The 19,188-nt window shown below is 47.0% G+C and overlaps 1 long non-coding RNA gene across 1 annotated transcript; it reads left to right on the top strand.

The window, feature by feature from the left end:
- Nucleotides 1–15,858, top strand: LOC117795096. Its single transcript, XR_004618894.1, has 3 exons — nucleotides 1–103; nucleotides 642–737; nucleotides 15,204–15,858. It is a non-coding gene; the product is annotated as an uncharacterized LOC117795096 (long non-coding RNA).
- The last annotated feature ends 3,330 nt before the right edge of the window (nucleotides 15,859–19,188 follow it).

Below are 19,188 nucleotides of genomic sequence, written 5' to 3' on the forward strand. Positions count from 1 at the left end.
GCCACTCTAGTCTACGCGGGACAATCCTCTGAAGAAGACGGTGGGTGTTGGTCCTCAGCAGCCAATACTGACAGCTGCAGGAGATGACACGTCCTGGGGACAGGTGAGCTGAGGTGGCATCAACGGCATCCACTAGCCAGGCAGAGGGATCAGCATATGCAAAGGCAAGAGAACATTTGGTGCATTCAAGGAAGGGAGAAGGCCAGTTCTGGAGCAAGAAAAACAAGGGGACACTGGGGGTAGCGCCCAGAGATGAGGCTGGGCTGGGCAGAATGTCAGGAGGCATGGAGGAGATGCTCGATTTTATTCTGGGGTGTATGGGAGGCAGTGGGTGTGGGCACATGACCAGGTCTGCATTTTGTCAAGAGCACTTTGGCTTCTGAATAGAGAAGGAATTGTGGGTTTAGGAGACAGGGCAGGGAGAGCAGCTAGGAGTTGATGTTGGACTTCACAGTGGGGGTGGTGGTGGCGGTTTGGATTATGTGCAGGCAAGGGGCTGGTGCAGGGGGATAATTTGCGAGTTACCTCGGAGGAAGAATCTGTGAATGACCCAGGAGGAGATGCTGAGCGGGAAGTTGGGGGCCTGTGTCTGGGGCTTGGAGGAGAGGCTCGGTCTGTCTGAAAAGAGACTTTTGGTCTAGAGACGTCTTTGGAACCCCAGGAGTGAATCAGACCACCCAGGAGGAGACAACAGAGTAACCAGAGAAGACAGAGCCTTGAGGACTTTGAATATCAAGGTCAGTGGAGGATGAGGAAGCAGGAAAGGAGATAGAGGAGCAGCCCCGGGCAGGAGAAAGGCCAGGAGAGTTGGGCATACCAGGAGGGTGCCAGCGCCAGAGCTGGCTGAGGGCATGTGGGGGAGGGAGTGGCGCCAGGCTGCAGGGAGTCTGCAAGCTCTGCGGGGGTCTGTTCAGGGCTGGAAAGGGTGGATCAAATAAGTAGAATCATGCAGGTAAGAACGCTGAGTGGGGATGCTGGGGGAGACAGTTGGCAGCTCAGAAAGGGTCCTGCAGGCTTGGGACGTGGTCCACCATCACTCCTGGAAACCCTGCTCTGGGAACAGAGAGTCGCTGTGTGCTGTGGCTGTGGGCTTGCTTTGTGCCACCCAGATCTCTAAGTTCCGGTAGTCCTGGCGCTGCAAAAACCAGCCATGGAAGCTGGGCACGTCCCTTCTGCTCGCTATTCGCAGCCACAGAAAAAGGATGAGGCTGCTTGCTTTCAAACTTGGTTGGTTCCAGGGAACCTTTTCTGATGTTCCTTTCAGTGTCTGATCAAGTTTTAATTATGTGTGTATATTTTAGGTTTTTCTTGATTCAGCTATTTAATTTTAAGCTTATTTATTTCTTAATTTGTATTAACATGTTATAGATAAAGTTGAAAACACAGAGAGGCATAAGGAAAAAAATTTAAATTGCTTATAATCCCACCACCTTTTGTGACTTTTTGCAATATGTCATTCCAGATATTTTCCAACTTGTTTTTCAAATTAGAGTTTGTTAGTGATTCTCATCTCCTTGTCTCGGGAGCTATATTTGCAATGCTCCATTATTGTGCATTCTAGAGCCTCGCTACTCAAAGGGTGGTCCACAGACTAGCTGCATTGGTGGTAACCGGGAGCTTGGGAGAAATGCAGAATCTCTGGCTCCGCCTCAGAACTGTGGAATCAGAACCTGCATTTTTATCACGATCCGTGGCTATTCGTATATATGTATTTGAAAAGCACTGTTGTAGAACATTAGTTTATACCTAGGCTTTATTTTCTTGGGCAAGAAACAAGAAACCACTAGGTTAGAACAATTAGACCCTGAAGGAGAGCTTTGACAAAGCCAGATATACACCTGTGTCCATGTTTTGACTCAAAAACTCAATACGGGGGCACCTGGGAGGCTCAGTCAGTTGAGCATCTGACTCTTGTTTTTGGCTCAGGTTGTGATCTCAGGGTCATGCGATTGAGCCCCACGTTGGGCTCAGCACTCCGCAGGAAGTCTGCTTGGGATCTCTCTCCCTCTCCTTCTGCCCCTCCCCCTGCTCATGCTCTCTCTAAATAAATAAATAAATAAATAAATAAATAAATAAATAAATTCTAAAAAAAAAAGGCAGTTCAATAGGGAGAAAAGATCTGAAGATTTGAGGGACCTTTTCACTTATCCCAACTATTAAGAAAAATTTTTTTTTAAAAGATTTTATTTATTTATTTGACAGAGATAGAGACAGTCAGTGAGAGAGGGAACACAAGCAGGGGGAATGGGAGAGGAAGAAGCAGGCTCCCAGCGGAAGAGTCTGATGTGGGGCTCCATCCCATAACACTGGGATCATGCCCTGAGCCGAAGGCAGACGCTTAACCGCTCTGCCACCCAGGCGCCCCAAGAAAATTTTTAACTACAAAAAAACTCTGATGAAATCCCCCATATGCAATTCTATATTATATATATTTTATATAACTGTTTTTTAAAAGATAATTTTTAAGGGAAGTTTTAGGTTCACAGAAAATGAAGGGAAGGTACAGAGATTTCCCATATACCTCGTGCCCTGACACATACATAGCCTTCTCCGTTATTCACATCCCCCACCGAAATGTGCACCTGTTAACAACTGATGAGCCGACATTGACATATCATAATTACCCAAAGTTTGTAGTTGACATTAGGCTTCACTCTGGGTACTGTACGTTCTGTGGGTTTAGACAAATATAATGACATGTATCCATTATTATGTTATCATACAGGGTATTTTTACTGCCTTAAAAATTCCCTGTGCTCCATCTATTCAGCTCTCCCTAACCACCCCCGACCCCTGGCAACCACTGGTCTTTTTACCATCTCCATAGTTTTACCTTTTCCGAAATGTCATATGGTTGGAGTCCTATAGCATGTAGCCTTTTCAGATTGGCTTCTTTCACTTAGTCACATGCATTTAAGATTCCTTCACATCTTTTCATGGCCTGGTGATTCATTTCCTTTTAGCACTGAATAATATTCCATCGTCTGGATCACCATAGTATATTTATCCGTTTCCCCACTGAAGAACATCTTGGTTGCTTCCAAGGTTGCGTAAACATGTATAAAGTTACTGTAAACAGCCGTGTGCAAGTTTTTGTTTGGACATAAGTTTTCAGCTCCTTTCGATGAATACCACGAAGCACGATTGCTAGATTGGATGGCAAAAGAATGTTTAATTTTGTAAGAAGCTGCCAAACTGTCGTCCAAAGTATCCATACTATTTTGCATTCCAACCAGTGATGAATGAGAGTTCCTGTTGCTCCACATCCTCACCAGCATTTGGTGGTGTCAGTGTTCTGGATTTTGGCTGTTCAAACAGGTGTGCAGTGGTACCTGACTATTGTTTTAGTTTGCATTTCCCTGATGTCGTATGACATGGAGCCTCTTTTCATATGTTTATTTGCCATCTGTATGTCTTCTTTGGTGAGGTGTCTGCTAAAGTCTTTGGCCCATTTTTAAATCAGATTGTTTATTTTCTTATTGTTGAATTTTAAGAGTTTTTTTTTTTGTATATTTTGAATAACAGTCTTTTATCAGATATGTCTTTAGCAAATATTTTTTCTCAGTTGGTAGCTCATCTTCTCATTCTCTTTAATGTGATTCACTGATCAGAAGTCTTAAATTTTAATGAGGTCCAGCTTATCCATTATTTCTCTCATGAATTTGTATGCCTTTTGTATTGTATCTAAAAAGTCACTGTAGGGGGCGCCAGGGTGGCTCAGTCAGTTGAGCTTTCTGCGTTCAGCTCAGGTCATGATCCCAGGGTCATGGGATCAGGCCCCATGTAGGGCTTCCTGCTCAGCCAAGAGCTTGCTTCTCCCTCTCCCTCTCCCTCTCCCTCTTCCCCTCCTTATGCTCTCCTGCTCTCTCTTTCTGTCAAATAAATAAATAAAATCTTTAAAAATAATAATAAAAAAACAAAAACTGAATGACAAAAATGTCATATTAACAATAGCTAAATCGTGGAAGGAGCCGAGATGCCCTTCAACAGATGACTGGATTAAGAAGCTGTGGTCCATATATACAATGGAATATTACTCAGCTATCAGAAAGAATGAATTCTCAACATTTGCTGCAACATGGACGGCACTGGAGGAGATAATGCTAAGTGAAATAAGTCAAGCAGAGAAAGACAATTATCACATGATTTCTCTCATCTATGGAACATAAGAACTAGGAAGATCGGTAGGGGAAGAGAGGGATAAAGAAAGGGGGGGTAATCAGAAGGGGGAACGAAACATGAGAGACTATGGACTCTGAGAAACAAACTGAGGGCTTCAGAGGGGAGGCGGGTGGGGGAATGGGATAGACTGGTGATGGGTAGTAAGGAGGGCATGTATTGCATGGTGCACTGGGTGTTATACGCAACTAATGAATCATCGAACTTTGTATCGGAATCCGGGGATGTACTGTACGGTGACTAACATAATATAATAATAAAATATAAAAAAATGTCATATTAAAAAATAAAATTAAATTAAAAGTCATTGTCATACCCAAGGTCATCTAGATTTTCTCTCATGTTATCTTCCAAAAATTTTATACTTTCACATTTTACATTTAGGTCTGTGAGTTAATTTTTGGGAAGGGTGTAAGGTCTGTGTTCTGATTCACTTTTTTAACATGTAGATGTTCAGTTGTTCCAGCACCACTTGTTGAAAAGACTACATTTTTTCCATTTTCTTGCTTTTATTCCTTTGTCAAAGATCTGTCGACTATATTTATGTGGATCTATATCTGGCCTGTCTATTCTGCTCCATTGATCTATTTGTCTATTTTTTTGCTGATACCATACTGTCTTAATCACTCTAGCTTTATAGTAAGTTTTGGAGTTGTAGTGTCAGTCCTCCAAATATGTTCTCCTTCAATATTATGTTGGCTATTCTGGGTCTTCTGCCTGTCCATATAAGCTTTAGAATCAGTGTGTCTATATCCACAAAATAACTTTCTGGGATTTTGATTTGGATTGTATTGAATCTGTAGATCAAACTGGGAAGAACTGGCATCATGACAATATTGAGTCTTCCTATCTTCCTATCAGTGACCATGGAATATCTCTGTTTATTTTGTTCTTTGATTCCTTTCATCAGAGTTTTGTAATTTTCCTCATACCTAAGCATTTCATTTTCTTGGATGCTAATATAAATGGTATTGTGTTTTTAATTTCAAATTCCACTTGTTCATTGATGGTTTATAGAAAATAATTGGCTTTTAAATATTAACCTTGTATCCTGCAACCTTGCTATAATCACCTATTATTCCAGGTTTTTTTTTTGGTTGTTGTTGATTCTTTCAGATTTTCTACATAGATGATCATGTAATCTGCGAAGAAAAACAATTTCTTCCTTCCCAGTCCGTATTTTCTTTCTTCTTTTTCTTTCTTTCTTTCTTTCTTTCTTTCTTTCTTTCTTTCTTTCTTTCTTTCTCTCTTTCTCTCTCTCTTTCTTTTTCTTTCTTTCTTTCTTTCTTTCTTTCTTTCTTTCTTTCTTTCTTTCTTTCTCAAGATTTTATTTATTTATTTGACACACACACAGAGAAAGAGCACAAGCAGGGGAAGTGGCAGGCAGAGGGAGAGGGAGAAGCAGACTTCCCACTGAGCAGGGTACTCCACGTGGGACTCGATCTCAGGACCCTGGGATCATGACCTGTGCTGAAGGCAGATGCTTAATGACTGAGCCACCCAGGCACCCCCAATCTGTATTTTCTTTTCTTGTCTTACTGCATTGGCTAGAACTTCCAGCATGATGTTGAAAAGGAGTGATGAGAAGGGACATCCTTGCCTTGTACCTGGTCTTAGAGGGAATGTTTTGAGCTTCTCACCACTAAGAATGTTGTTAGCTAGCTGTAGGGTTTTTGGTGGGTATTCTTTATCAAGATGAAAAAGTTTTCCTCTATTCTTACTTTCCTGACAAGTTTTTTTTTTTTCTTAATCATGAATGGTTGAAATTTTTCAAGTGCTTTTCTGCTTCTACTGATATGATCATGTTATTTTTGCTCTTTAGCCCACTGAAGTGATGAACTACATTAAGTGATTTTTTATTTTTTAAATTAAGATTATTTATTTATTTATTTGGCAGAGAGAGAGAGTACATGCAGGGGGAGTGGCAGGCAGAGGGAGAAGGAGAAGCAGGCTCCTTGAGGAGCAGGGAGCTTGATGCAGGACTTGATCCCAGGACCCTGAGATCGTGACCTGAGCTGAAGGTAGATGCTTAACCGACTGAGCCACCCAGGTGTCCCGTGATTCTTGATTGTTAAACTAACTTTGTAATCTTGGATAAATTCCACCAGATTGTAGAGTATTATTCTTTTATACATTATTGTATTTGCCTTGCTAATATTTTGCTGAGAATTTTTGTATCTGTGTCCATGAGAGATACTGGTCTGTAGTTTTATTTTCTTGTAATGTCTTTGGTTTTGGGATTAGGGTGATGCTGACTTCATAGAATGAGTGAGGAAGTAGTACCTTTGCTTCTGTCCTCTGAAAGACATTACAGAGAATTCATATACTTTTTTTCTTAAATGTTTGATAAGTTTCACCAGTGAACCCATCTGAGACTGGTACTTTCTCTTTTGGAAGGTTATTATTTATTTATTTATTTATTTATTTATTTATTTATTTATATTATTTAATAGATAAGGTCCTATTCAGATGGTCTATTTCTTCTTGTGTGAGTTTGGCAAATTGTGTCTTTCAAGGAATTTGTCCATTTCATCGAGGTATCAAGTTTGTGGGGTTAGAATGGTTCCCAGTATTCCTTTATTATCCTTTTAATGTCCATAGGATCTGTAGTGATGTCCTCTTTTTTCATTTCTGATGTCAGTAATTTCCATCCTTGTTTTTTTTCCTTAGCCTAGCTAGAGGTTTATAGATTTTATTGGTCTTTTCAAAGAACTAACTTTTGTTTTCATTGATTTTCTTTATTGATTTCCTGTATAACCAATTTTTATACCTTGGAAATGGATACATCAAAATGTGGGTCTTCACTGATTCTAAAAAGTAAGTGTTAAACTTTTAACTGAAAAGATAAAACACATTTGCACTAACAAGATACTGCTTTTGTTTCTTATATATAGGAGTTCTGCTTATGGCTTCTTTTGGAATAAGACGTTGCTAAAGATCTTTGAAAACCTCTCAATGATATGATCTCCAGGGGCCCTTCCATGGCTCTGTAATTCAGTTAGAAAAAATACTGTTGTGAACAGATGTTTTAAAAATATCTATCTCTTAGTAAACCATATAAAGTCATACAGATTAGTCATGTTTGGGTGTGTGGTTGGATAAAGTCATCTGGAATACAGTACAGGGTAAGAGCACAGAGCTAGAATTCAGGATGCCTGGTTCTCACCCTTGTATTGGTCAGCCTCCACGTAACGGTCAGAATACTTTTGTTTGGTAGCATCTGAAACCCACCTCTGATGAGGCTGAGCTTCAGGTAATGCTACATCCAGGACCTCAAATGATGTCACAAGATTCAGGTTTTCTCTGTCTTTTGGCTCTGTTTCCTCTGCGCTTGTCCTATTTTGAGATAGGCTATAATGGCTTCCAACAGCTCCAAGCTGACATCCTCATAGATCCAGTTCAGAGAAAAGAGAATGTTTCTTTCCCCAGTGGTCTACCAAAAAGTCATGGGGGTAGTTGATCAAGCCAATTTAGATCTTGTGCCCACTCTGAACCAATCACCATGAAGTGTGGGGTTGGCTATGATAGTGGTAGAATTCAATGACAAGCCAATTCTTATCTAGCCCTGGAGCTTGAGAAGAGGGCTGGTGCCACCTAAACCATATGGCCTAAGTTGAAGTCCCCAAGAAATGGTAAGATGCTGTTCCCACAGGATTGGAGAATAATTCTGGGTAGGCAAAGCAATTCAGTAGAAATAAAAACAGTTTCTAAACTCAGCTCTCTACCTGCCTTGAGGGGACTTCAGTTATGACGGCCGATGAGAGAAGGATGTGTCCAATAGGGAACTAGTAACTGTTCTGAGATGGATGGAGCCCAGAGGCACATTGCTCTGTAAACTTGGCTGGCAGGAAATACCTGGTTGAATAAATACACACAGTATTTAACAAACACAACAGGCTTCACAAAACATGAACTCTTGCCCCTCATGAGACTGGTCACCAATAAAGAGCTGGCAGAGAGACTCTTTCTGACTAATCACATTCTGGTTGGCCTGGTTGACTCTTGCCCTGCTCATCCGAGAGGCAAATGTGCCCATTTGCTTGGGGAAATGCCAGCAGGGAAGCTCTTTCTGCTTCTTTCTCTGCTGTGATCTTGTCTTTCAGAGGCCAGTAGGGATCAGACTTGGAACTGCTGACACTGTTAGCCCCAGGAAAAAAAGTTGTGAGGCTCAGCCAGACCTATTTATGTCAAATTTTACAGTGTCATTGAGTTATTCACACTCAGAACTGCTGATAGTTTGTTGTAATTGTTTAACCCCACGTGTAGGTAATTTAGAAGGCGCTGATTGATGAATGGCCATCTCTTTCTGGTTCCCGAGGCAGAAAAAGGAAAAACAAAAGTTTCCCCTTTATTCAGGAGGGAAACGCTTGGAGTGGGGGATGCAGCCTTCTCCCTCATCCCTGCCTGTTCAGCTTTTCCTTAGGGTACAGTCCCCTCCACAAAGCCTTTCTAGATGTCCCCATTAGAGGAAATAGCCACTCATCTGTGTGCCCTTGACATTGACTTAGCAAGAGCCGCCATGTCTTCCAGCTTCCATTCTGCCCCGCTCTCAATCCACTCTCCCCAAGACAGCTAGAGGGACCTTCACAAATGTAGATGAGCTTAGACTGTTCCATTGCCCTGTTCACAACCCTTCGGTGGTCTCCCTTCACACTCAGATAAAACCTGAGCTTTTGTCCTGGCCCTGGGCCCTCCTCTCTGACTCATCTTGCACCATGATTCACTTTGACTCATTACACTCCAGAAATAATTTTCCTAACTGTAGTCCTTTGAACATGCCATACTCTTCTATCACGTGGGAACTCCATACAGGCTGTTCCCTTATTCTGGAATGCTCTTCCTACACTCTTCATAAGGTTGGCTCCTTCTCATCTCAGAAAGGTAACTCCCCAAACCCTGCTTAAATGAGTTTCCTTTTAGATTCTTTCATAGCACTTACACTTTTACTTTTTCCTGTAAACATCACATTTGCAATGACATATTTGTTTATTGTCAGTCTCCCCATTAGACTGAGAGCTTCACGAAGGCAAGAGCTAGGTCTATTTTTCTGTTTTGTTCATTGCTAAATCCTCTGCACCTGGCATTTAGCATGTACATACACATTTTTTGATTAGAGGGTTGAAGTTCTCGCTTATGATAGGCCACACTTACTTCTATGTTCTTCTTTCTGGCCAAGACTGATTTCTTCTTCCAAGAGGGGAGTAGGGTAGGAGGTTGTGTCACTCTTACCTCTGCCTCCCTAAAAGTACATAGCATGGTGTTTAGCCCACAGTGGGGGCCCAGTGGGGGTTGCTGATTGAATTCACATTACACGTACTCGTCCTCTTTCTCTTATCTGAATGGCCAGCCACTCTTGGAAGAGGCATAAATAGTGACCTACAGGACAAGACTTCAGGGTTGCCAAGCCACTGCAATCTAAAACTCTTTTCTGCTGCTGAGTTGTGGTCCCTGAGTTTCTACCACAACGGAGCCAGGACAGGCTCTAAGAATCATCTTCCAAGATTTAGCACATCTGGACATCCCTTGAGCCCGTGCTCTCATTTCAAGAGATATTCATTAAGCAAATAGTGACTGTGTTAGGTCTTGGGGGCCTCAGACAAGAACAAGACACAGCCCCCGACTTCAAGAGGCTCAGAATTTAGTAGAACAGTTGCATAACTTGGCCTTTTCTAGCTGTGTGGCCTTGGACCTATTACTTCTCCAAAGCTTTGGTTTCCTCATCTATAAAACGGGATAAAAACTGTACCAACATCGTAGCTGATAATTCAGTGAGTTGAAGCATGGAAAGTGCTGAGGACAGGGTCGGGCTCATAAGGCTTGGCTGTAAGGATAGCAGTAGGTATCCGCTATGCTCCGGTTGGGACAGGAGTCACCTACCTGCAGCCCTCTGACCACCTCCTGTTTACCATCATCTCTAGGCAAGGCTGCCCTCTGGTGGTAATTATGCAGAATGACCACCTGGCCTCCGCCCCTGCCTGTTCTACCCCCATCCCGCCAACCATCCCAGTTTTGGACTTTCGCTTGTCCGGTGCGTGATATTTCCCAGACCTCCCCTTTTGCTAGGTTCCCAAGGCTGCCCTTTCTGGTCAACAGGGTTCTCAGGTTGCCCAGAGCAAAGAGACAAGTCAGGACAGAGGCAGAGAGAAGCCTTAGTGTTCAGTGGTTGTTCAAGCCCATCTGGCACCAACTTCCCTCTTTTTCACTGAACAGTATCCTGAGCTACCTCGGGAGAGCTTTTCCCCGCCCCACCCAAGCCTATCAAAGAGGGTATCACATGGCCAGAGCCAATGACTGGTTCAGGAGTGGGCATGTGACCTACACTGGCCAATGGCAGTATCACAGCTGCCTGGGCCAGTGATTGGCTCAGGGGTAGACATGTGACTGGGGCCTGGCTAATGAGAATATCACAGCCCCTGACTCAGTGATTGATGCAGGGGTGGGCACGTGACCTTGGCTTGGGTGGCAAGTTTTGGTGAAAAGGTTTCTCCTGGGGTTGCTAAGCTGGTAGTGTGTCAGCCTAGAGCTATTGGGGCCTGAGAATAAAGGCAACATGGAAAAAGCAGAGCCTAGAGCAAGTATCCTGGTGATAGTACAGGAGTTCCTGGATCATCAGCATCTTACACTTTTCAATCCAGTGGGAAAATAAATTCCCTCTGGATGAGTTTGGCTACTTTGAACTGAGTTTCTGTTATTTGCACCTCAGAGTACGCACCACATACCACACCCACGCTCACACTTCATTCAGTACTTACCGAGTGCTGTCTCCGCTCTGGGATTGATCATTGCCTATTCCCAGAGCATACAGAGGTGACTTGGACTCATTCCTCAAGAGTCTTAGGAGTGGGGGTAACAAGGCAGGCTCCTTGCTCAGATGCTTTTAAGAGCGGCAAGACCAGCTACAGAATCTATGGGGTCCAGAGCAAAACGAACACATGGGATTCTTTGTTTAAAATTATTAAGAACTTCGAGATGGTCACAGCAGAGCATTAGGCCAAGTGGGAACGCCTGTGTCACTGCACAGGTGGCTTGCTCATACAGTCAACCCTGGTTCTCAGCCTGTGGCCCTTTAGGACTCTATTGAGGAAACTGCCACATAAGCCACTATAAAATAATTCTAGTTTAAGATGTTCTAAGGGGCCAGGGCCTTGCTCCTTAGAAATAGAATCTTTGGCAGGGACCCAGGTTTGACAAGTGCTCATGGCAAGACCCTTGAAGCGAGCCAGCAGTGAGTGGGAAATGGAATCATGTGCCTGCGGTCACAAAGGAAGACGCCTTGCCTGGAAGGGAAGAGAGTTCTGGGACTGGAAATAACTCAAGCTTGGGCATGTGGGTGGGTGGGAGCAGAGGGAAGGTGCTGGTTGGGCTCCCTTTTGGTTTTGAGGAGGAGGGAGAGAGAGATGGGGGTCCACATTTTGTAAAAAGAAGAAACAGGCGTCAAAGAAGCTTGCCAGGAGGTTTGGTAGTGTCATGGCTCTGCCACCAGAAAGACCTGGGGTTGACTTCCACTTTGACCAGTTAGCAGCTTAGTGACCTTGGGCAAGTTACTTGACCTCTCTGAGTACAGTTTCATGGAATGGAAAACAATAGTGATATTACCCTCAGCAGGTTTGTAGTGAACGGTGGGATAATGTCTATGAAAAACACTTTATAAACTAAACTATAAAAATATAACTATAATGCATCAATTCTAAGGTGGGCTTCTTTTTTTTTAATATTTCATATTTCTGAAATTGGGATGAATTGCAATCTGAGTTTACAGACAACATAATTTAATTGGTGGCTTTTAGTTTTTCTTGGTGGTTCATAAAATAATTGTGTGTTGCAATCAGTGGCATCTCATGAATAAATTTGATGGAATCATAGTTGAAATAGTAATCAATGTCATTGCCTCCCCCACTGCTGCCCTTGCCCGTGAGCTTTCAGGAAACGGAAGTGACACCTTTCCATGTGTGCCTCCTTTGAGCCTGGCGCAATGTCTGGCAAAGTCAGTGCTCCGTTAACGCTTTATACTCTGATAAGGGCAAGTGGCCAGCTACAAGGTTTGGCTGGAACGACTTTGGACAAGTCAAAGGCAACCATCTCACTTTCCAATTCATTTGGCAACGTGGGCGTGAGGAGTGGGCATTGGCGTGTTTTGTTTTTCTTGCCGCTCAGCATCCATTCAGCTTATTTCTGAGAGCTGCTGAGGTCCACCCTCATTCATTTAGTTGAGGTACAGAGGGAACGCCGTCTTTGCATCCCCTTATGCTGCCACCCCACCATCTCCCCACTCCAGACTAATTCAATTAGCATAGGACATGCCTCTGGCCTCAGTGATAGTTCTGGGACAAACACGATCCAATCAGAACCTTGGAGATACCATGAGATTTTTGCTGGCGTAGCGGCGCCTGTATATGCCCCCACCATAGCCCTTTGGCATTTGCCATTTCCCTGAACACTGGCTGAGATTCCAACTGCCAGTCCTTGGGACTCTGCCTGAGGGCTCTCTCGGGCTGCTGGAGCCCTCGGGTGTTCATGCATGCAGCAGGCCAAGGGCTCAGGGGGTCAGTGCCACCAAGGAGCAGCCAGGGCTGGGACCAAGGGGAGGCAAGTGAAGTGCCTAGGGTGCAAGATGTGAGGAGTCCTAGACCCCATCCTGGAGCAGCCCTCAACCAGCACTGATGGAGGCTGGTGGATAAATGTCCTGATTCCCTTTGGGGTGCATGCCTGGCCCTGTCTCTCACAGCTTCCCAGTGAGATCAGTCTCCAGCTGCCCACAGAGATAACTGACTCCATACCACACCCTTTATTGGCTTCATTCCCTTACCTGGCTCACTTCCCCTATTCCCTACCAGTGTTTCCTGTGATCACGTCCCAGTAAACCACTCGTCCTCAAATCTTTGTCTCTGTGTTTGCTTCAGGGGGAGCTCAAACCAAGACACAGGGCCCTCCTGTTGGCTGTGGTTAAGGGAGGTTTCAGCTCTAGGAGCTGCCAGCAGCTGTCTCGCTAGCCAAGAGGGGCAAACCCTCCAAGAATGAGCCGACAGAGAGGAGAGCAGAGCTGAGAGATGATGGCAGGTGATGTGATTTTAATGAAGTTTTGCTCTAAGGATCACACACCACAGTTCAGACACTTTATGAAATGCCCCATTAGATCTCTCCGTGCAACTGTTTTTTTTTCTCCCACAGTGACACGACAGAATTGGTCTCCTTTGGGATTCACCATTCTGGAAGTCATTCAGACGTGGGCGGGGAATTGTAAAGAAAAAGTAGAAAGGCGTGCATGCATGTTGGTGGGATGGAATGTGGCGTGCATGTGTGTCATGTGTGTATGTGCGTATGCGTGTCTGTGCTTCTTGGCCAGACTCACCTCATAGGCTCCAAAGTCAGGAGATGCCGTACAGCCTTGTCTACCGGGAAATCATGTGGGAACCCAAAACCCGGCACTGGAGGCCTCCTCCCGGTCTCTCATCTCTTTCTGTCTTGCAGGAACTTTGTGTCTCTCTCACCTCTCCTGTTCTCAGTCCTCCGTGTTTTTCTGCTCCTCTCTGCCTCCTTCCTCCGCTCTTTGAGGCCAAATGAGATCATCGATCCACTCGACCTGACAGCTTGACCCCCAATTCAAATTCTCCGCCGAGAACCTGACAGTCTCTGCTGGTCGGCCAATAGATAAGCTTCCCTTGAGCCATGTCTTACCCCTCGTCCAATCAGCTGTGGTCGTGGTGCTAGGGGGCGGGGCCACGGGGAGAGCGGCCAATGAAATATCCTCCACAGCTCCACCCCTTACAAAGGTGCCCCCGGGTCCGGAAGCCTCAGGACAGCGTCTGGGAGGGAAGGTAGTAATAAGAGCCAATAGTGACAGAGCATTTCTTTAAATCAGGCAAAGCAGGCATGAGACACCTATTACCCCTTTTATAATAAAATTTTATTGAAGCATAACAGGTGCACAAATCTTAAGTGCACAGCTTCCTACGTGAATTACTCCTTTTGGTACTGACGGTAACCTCAGGATAAGGCTGTGGTTACTATCATCTCCGATGTGCAGGCATGAAAAGAGGCTCCGTGAAGTCCATCGACTCACCTGCGGGAGGGGATCTAGGATTTGAATCCAGGCACTTCGACCCGAGCATCTGAGTGTATAACCACCATGGATGGGCATAACCTGTGGTCCCAGGCAGTGGCAGGGAGACAGCCCAGGTGACGTGAACTTCCAAAGGGCGTAGGGGTGCTAGGTGGAGGAACTCCAGCCTGGCTCCCCGCTCCTGGCCGTCCTCCCCCCTGCCCCTCCTGGTCACTTGGTGCCTTCCTCTGCTTTCCCCAGGCAGCACAGGCGCAGCTGGAAGCAGCCTCTGGGAACCACCAAGCGGCTTTATGATGTGCAGATGGTGTTTCCGCCGAGCCCTTCGCTTTTTATGTCGGTGGCCTCTGGGAGCTGGGCCAGCCCAGATGTCCCTGATCGTGAGAAAGCCTCCCCTGGCAAGGCTGGCACAAGATGCCAGCGACTGGGGCCTCAGGCCAGCTCTGGCTTGGATTCTTTGGTGAGGGGGCTTGGCTCGATGCATGTGAGGTGATGATTCTGTGTCATTTGTGTCCAGCCCTGTGGATTAAGACGGTGTGTCTGCAGAGCCAGGAATATCACTTCTGAGTTTACAGACAAACCGAGATACCACACTGCTAGCTTTTCAAAGGGACTGTTCATTGATCTCTTTTTTCCATATATGTCATTTTATGACTCTCAAGCTATCTATGGGCACAGACTGCCTCTCCCATCAGAGGAGGTGCCCTCCTGGGACAGGAACAACACCCCCCCCCCACCATCAGTGATAGACTGGTCCAAGATCAAGAGCCGTGTGTCCCCTCCATCAGACTGGGAATTCCACAGAGATAAATGTGTCTCCCCCATCAAACTAAGAGCCACTAGTATCAGGGAAAATGTGACTCTGCTCTCTGTTCTCAGGCTGGAAGTTCCCCAAATCAGAAATTATGATTCTCCCATCAAACTGGGAGTTTCCAAGGTTAAGAACTATGTCTGTCTCTTCCATCAGGCTGAGAATTCTCCAGGGATGAGATGAGTGTCTTCCCCATCAGACCAGGAGCTCCCTGAGAGTGGGACAATGGCATCTCTTCACTTCTTTTTTCCCCGAGGTGTTCGACAACGCTCTGCGTGCAGAAGATACCCACTGCAGGAGAGAGGTCTGCTGACGACCCCAGGGGCAGGCAACTTCCAGCTTCAACTCAGCAGACCTGCCCTTGGCCCAGCAATGTGGGAAGGGTGAAGGCAGTGTCAGCCGCAGTGGGTGCTGCAGATACAAGGGTGAGGAAGACCAGCTGTGAGATGCATGGGCACCAGGGAGTGTCCGTCTTGTGACCTGCCGTAGAACCTGGCGTCTGCTCGGGGCTTGCTTCTCTATAGGAGCTCAGTTAGTGATGATGGCTGAATGTGTAAGTGAATGAATGGGTGAATGAGAGAGTGAATGAAGACCTGGTTCCTGCCATTGAGAAGCTCACACTCCATGAGGGAAGGAACAAAGCTCACTTCTTTTGCGTGCCTCTGTGTGTTGGACACAATTTTCAGCTTTTTCATGTATATCACCTTATCTAGTCCTCAGACCAACGCTAAAGGATAAGCTCTATGTTCTCTACTTTATAAATGAGGAAACTGGGGGGCGCCTGGGTGGCACAGCGGTTAAGCGTCTGCTTTCGGCTCAGGGCGTGATCCCGGCGTTATGGGATCGAGCCCCACATCAGGCTCCTCCGCTATGAGCCTGCTTCTTCCTCTCCCACTCCCCCTGCTTGTGTTCCCTCTCTCGCTGGCTGTCTCTATCTCTGTCAAATAAATAAATAAACTCTTTTTAAAAAAATAAATGAGGAAATTGGGGCACAGAGAGGAAAAGTGACCTGTTCGAGGTCTCACAGCTGGTAGAAAGACAGCTGGGATTTGAATCGAGAGACTTTGATTTCCAGACGTGTGCCCTCTTCCTGGAAAAATTATTGCTATTTAATTTCAGAGTTTCCTGAGACGGATGTGGATGAAGCGGCACATGAACTGAGGGAGAGGGAAGCTCAGCAAGGCTTCAAAGAAGGAGCAATGTTGGGGAAGGGTTTTGAAGCATGAGTAGGAGTTCACCAGGTAGAGAAAGAAGGGACTTCTCTGGAAGACTCCCTTCAGGGTTTGGCGGGCAGGATGCCCACTCCCACAGGTGCTTATCTATGGCCCTGCCTCTCCAGCAGCTGGGCTTCCTCCCTCTTGTTGGGAGGACATACAGATGGAAGCCTAATCTCATGGTGGCACATCACTGCCAAGGTGCCAGGAAATCTCTGCCGTGAGCCTCCCACCCTGGCGCCAGCTGTGCTTGTCGGAGGAAGGAAGGGTGGTTGGGGCCAGCTGTGATGGAAAGGAAGCTGAGAGGTTTCCTCTTGGGATCCTCTGAAAGGGGCAGGGTGGTGCAGGAGGAGCTGGGACACTGGTCCTGCGTCTGGCTGGAGAAGAGGCAGAGGAAAATGGGTGTAGCTGAATCGTCCCCCACGCCTGTGGCCAGTGGCCAGCTCCCTCTGGTTTAGAAAGCAGATGGTGATTTATCAAATGCCCTGTGAATGTGCCCATCCCTTATTTTTCTGGGTCTGGTGTTTGAGACATTCTCCTGGGTGGGACTGCAGGGCAGGTTTTCAACAGATGCTTGGTTGCTGATCGATGGTCAGACTTTGCGAGCTCATCATTTTGCTAAAACTGGATAGAACGAAGTTGAGTTCTTAGTTGAGCTCACTGGGGTCTGGTGGGAATCATGGATTCAAGGAGGTCAGAATGGAGGAGCAGACCCTCTTGACCTGTGGCTTTTAAATTGTATGTGTGTTTTAATCAGCAGAACCTCAAAAAAAAGCCTGGAGATTTAACCTGAAGTCCAATATGTGTAACGGAGGAAAGTTCTGTTTGGAGGGAGGCGGGGGACCCGGACGAATACCTGCTCAGCTCCCTCCAGGATCTTTGCTTGTCCGGGGGTTGATCAGCCAAGGGAGAGCCTCCTATGCCCCCCCCCCGCCCCCCGCAGACGGCCAGAAGCTGTGAGAAGCAGGTTCCAGGGCGTTACTAACGGGCTGTCGGGCTGTCGCGCTGTCGCTTGCAATTAGGGCGGTGGCCTTTCATCTCCCTGCCGCTCCCCTCCAGCTCAGCTCAGCCTCACGTCCGCTTCCCGGCCTGACTCCTTCTGGCCGCTGGCTGCGCCCCTCCTGAGATGGGACACGGGGCGGGGGCCGGGACCAGCAGCCCTCCCCGGAAGCCACTGCCAGGACCCAGCTCTGGATCCAAATGTGGAGTTTCCCGGGGTCCACCTCCAGCAGGCTCGGGTCCATCCCTCAGCTCCACGGGAGCGACAGGGGCCCCCTGTCTCTGAGCCTCAGCCTGGAAGGCTCCCTGGGCTCCAGAGCGGCCTTCCCTGGGATGACCTAGGTGTTCTGGTGACTTCTGAGGCCCTGGCACGAAAAGATAATGCCCAAATCAACAAATCAGCCATTGTGGCTTTGAAGAGCCCGTCTCCATCACTTTATTTTGTCTTTCTGTCAGGTTTGCCAGATGGCTTGGGTCTTTCTGAGGCCCTGTGCCGAGGGGGCGCAGAGAGAACTGGTACAGCTTCAAAGCTCCTTTTTAATCTTTATCAACATCACAGCGGCTGGGAAACTGCCTGGGTTCCCACAAGTCTCTCCCACAAAAGAGGCGCGGCCGAGGCTCTAATGAAAGCCACATAAAGGGATAGCTGGAATCAGAAACAGAGGGGAGAGAGCAGTCGCTAGTCTTTCTTGTAGCTGTTTCAAAAGAAATTCTAAGACAAATTATGGCTTTGGGTGTTTTTCTAAAAGGACTGACAGAGAGAGGAGCCGGGGGAGGATGCTTTGACCCCTCGGCACCCTTCCCCTTGCATAAAAGGCGCAGGAGACTGAACAAAAGGCCGAAATACAACAATAAACTTGCGGCGTGTGCGCGTGGGGATGAAAGGCGGGCTGGCATAATTATGGGCGAGGGTGCGCTGGAGCGGGCGGGTGGCTTTACCTTGCCGCCAGCGCTATTAATGATGAGGCCCCCTCCTTTCTCTTCTCTGGAAGGGGCGCCTTTGGTTTTCGGGGACGGGTGGGGGGCGCTGCGCCACGCGGCTGACATCTGGCGCAGGCTGTGATTCTGGGATGTGACACTCCCCAGCGCCTTGCCCGGCTGCCAACGCCCCAGTCACCCATTAGCCGGAGACCCACGTGCCCAAAGGTCATCCTTCCTCCCCACCTGGCCTCCTGTCAGGCTTCTCGGCTGTCTCTTGGTATCTGGGGAGGGGTTTCCAACCTGCGATTCTAGCCCCCCACTGATCTTTTGCAGAGCAGCCCTATTCTCCGGAATCAGGGGGTGGGGAAGCTTCCGCTGTTTCGGATCACGCACTGTCTTAAACCCCCACCGTGGGCCCAAAGGCCAGGCCCCCCACACCAGGGCTGCTGGGTTCTCTGGTAGGGGTGGGTCAGTCACTCTCACTTTCTGTCTCACCTCTGGTCGTTTTAGTTTACCTGGAAGGTGGCTCAGCTCTTTGCAAGGCCTGGAGGCAATGGGACAGCTAAGGTTTGCTAGAAGGAGGTGGGAAATTGGATAGGATAGGGGGCCCTCCGGGAGAGGGGAGGGGGTGGAGAGATGGGGGGACTGAGCAGCATCCTCGTGAGAGCACCATTGACTTGGAAGGTTGGTGAGGACCAACACAGTCACAGGACTGCAGAAACGGCAGACCGGGCTCTTCGGAGGGGAAGAGGTTAACCAAGGTCACACAGCTGCCTGCGGACGAAGCCAGGCTCCCAGTTTGTGTTCCGCAAGACGAATCAGATATCCTGAGAGAACAGGGGTCTTGTGTGATGTGGGGTCAGAAGAGAATTCAGATCCCAATGTGAGGGGAGATGGACAGGGTCTGGCCTGTGTTCCTCTGCCTTTTGCCACTTTGTAGGGCTCTGTGGCCGTGGACCTTGGTTTCCGGAGCCCTGGCCAGGAGGTGTTCTGGGGCGTCTCTAAGC

This window comes from Ailuropoda melanoleuca, chromosome 12 (assembly GCF_002007445.2).
Source record: "Ailuropoda melanoleuca isolate Jingjing chromosome 12, ASM200744v2, whole genome shotgun sequence".
NCBI classification, from domain to species: domain Eukaryota; kingdom Metazoa; phylum Chordata; class Mammalia; order Carnivora; family Ursidae; genus Ailuropoda; species Ailuropoda melanoleuca.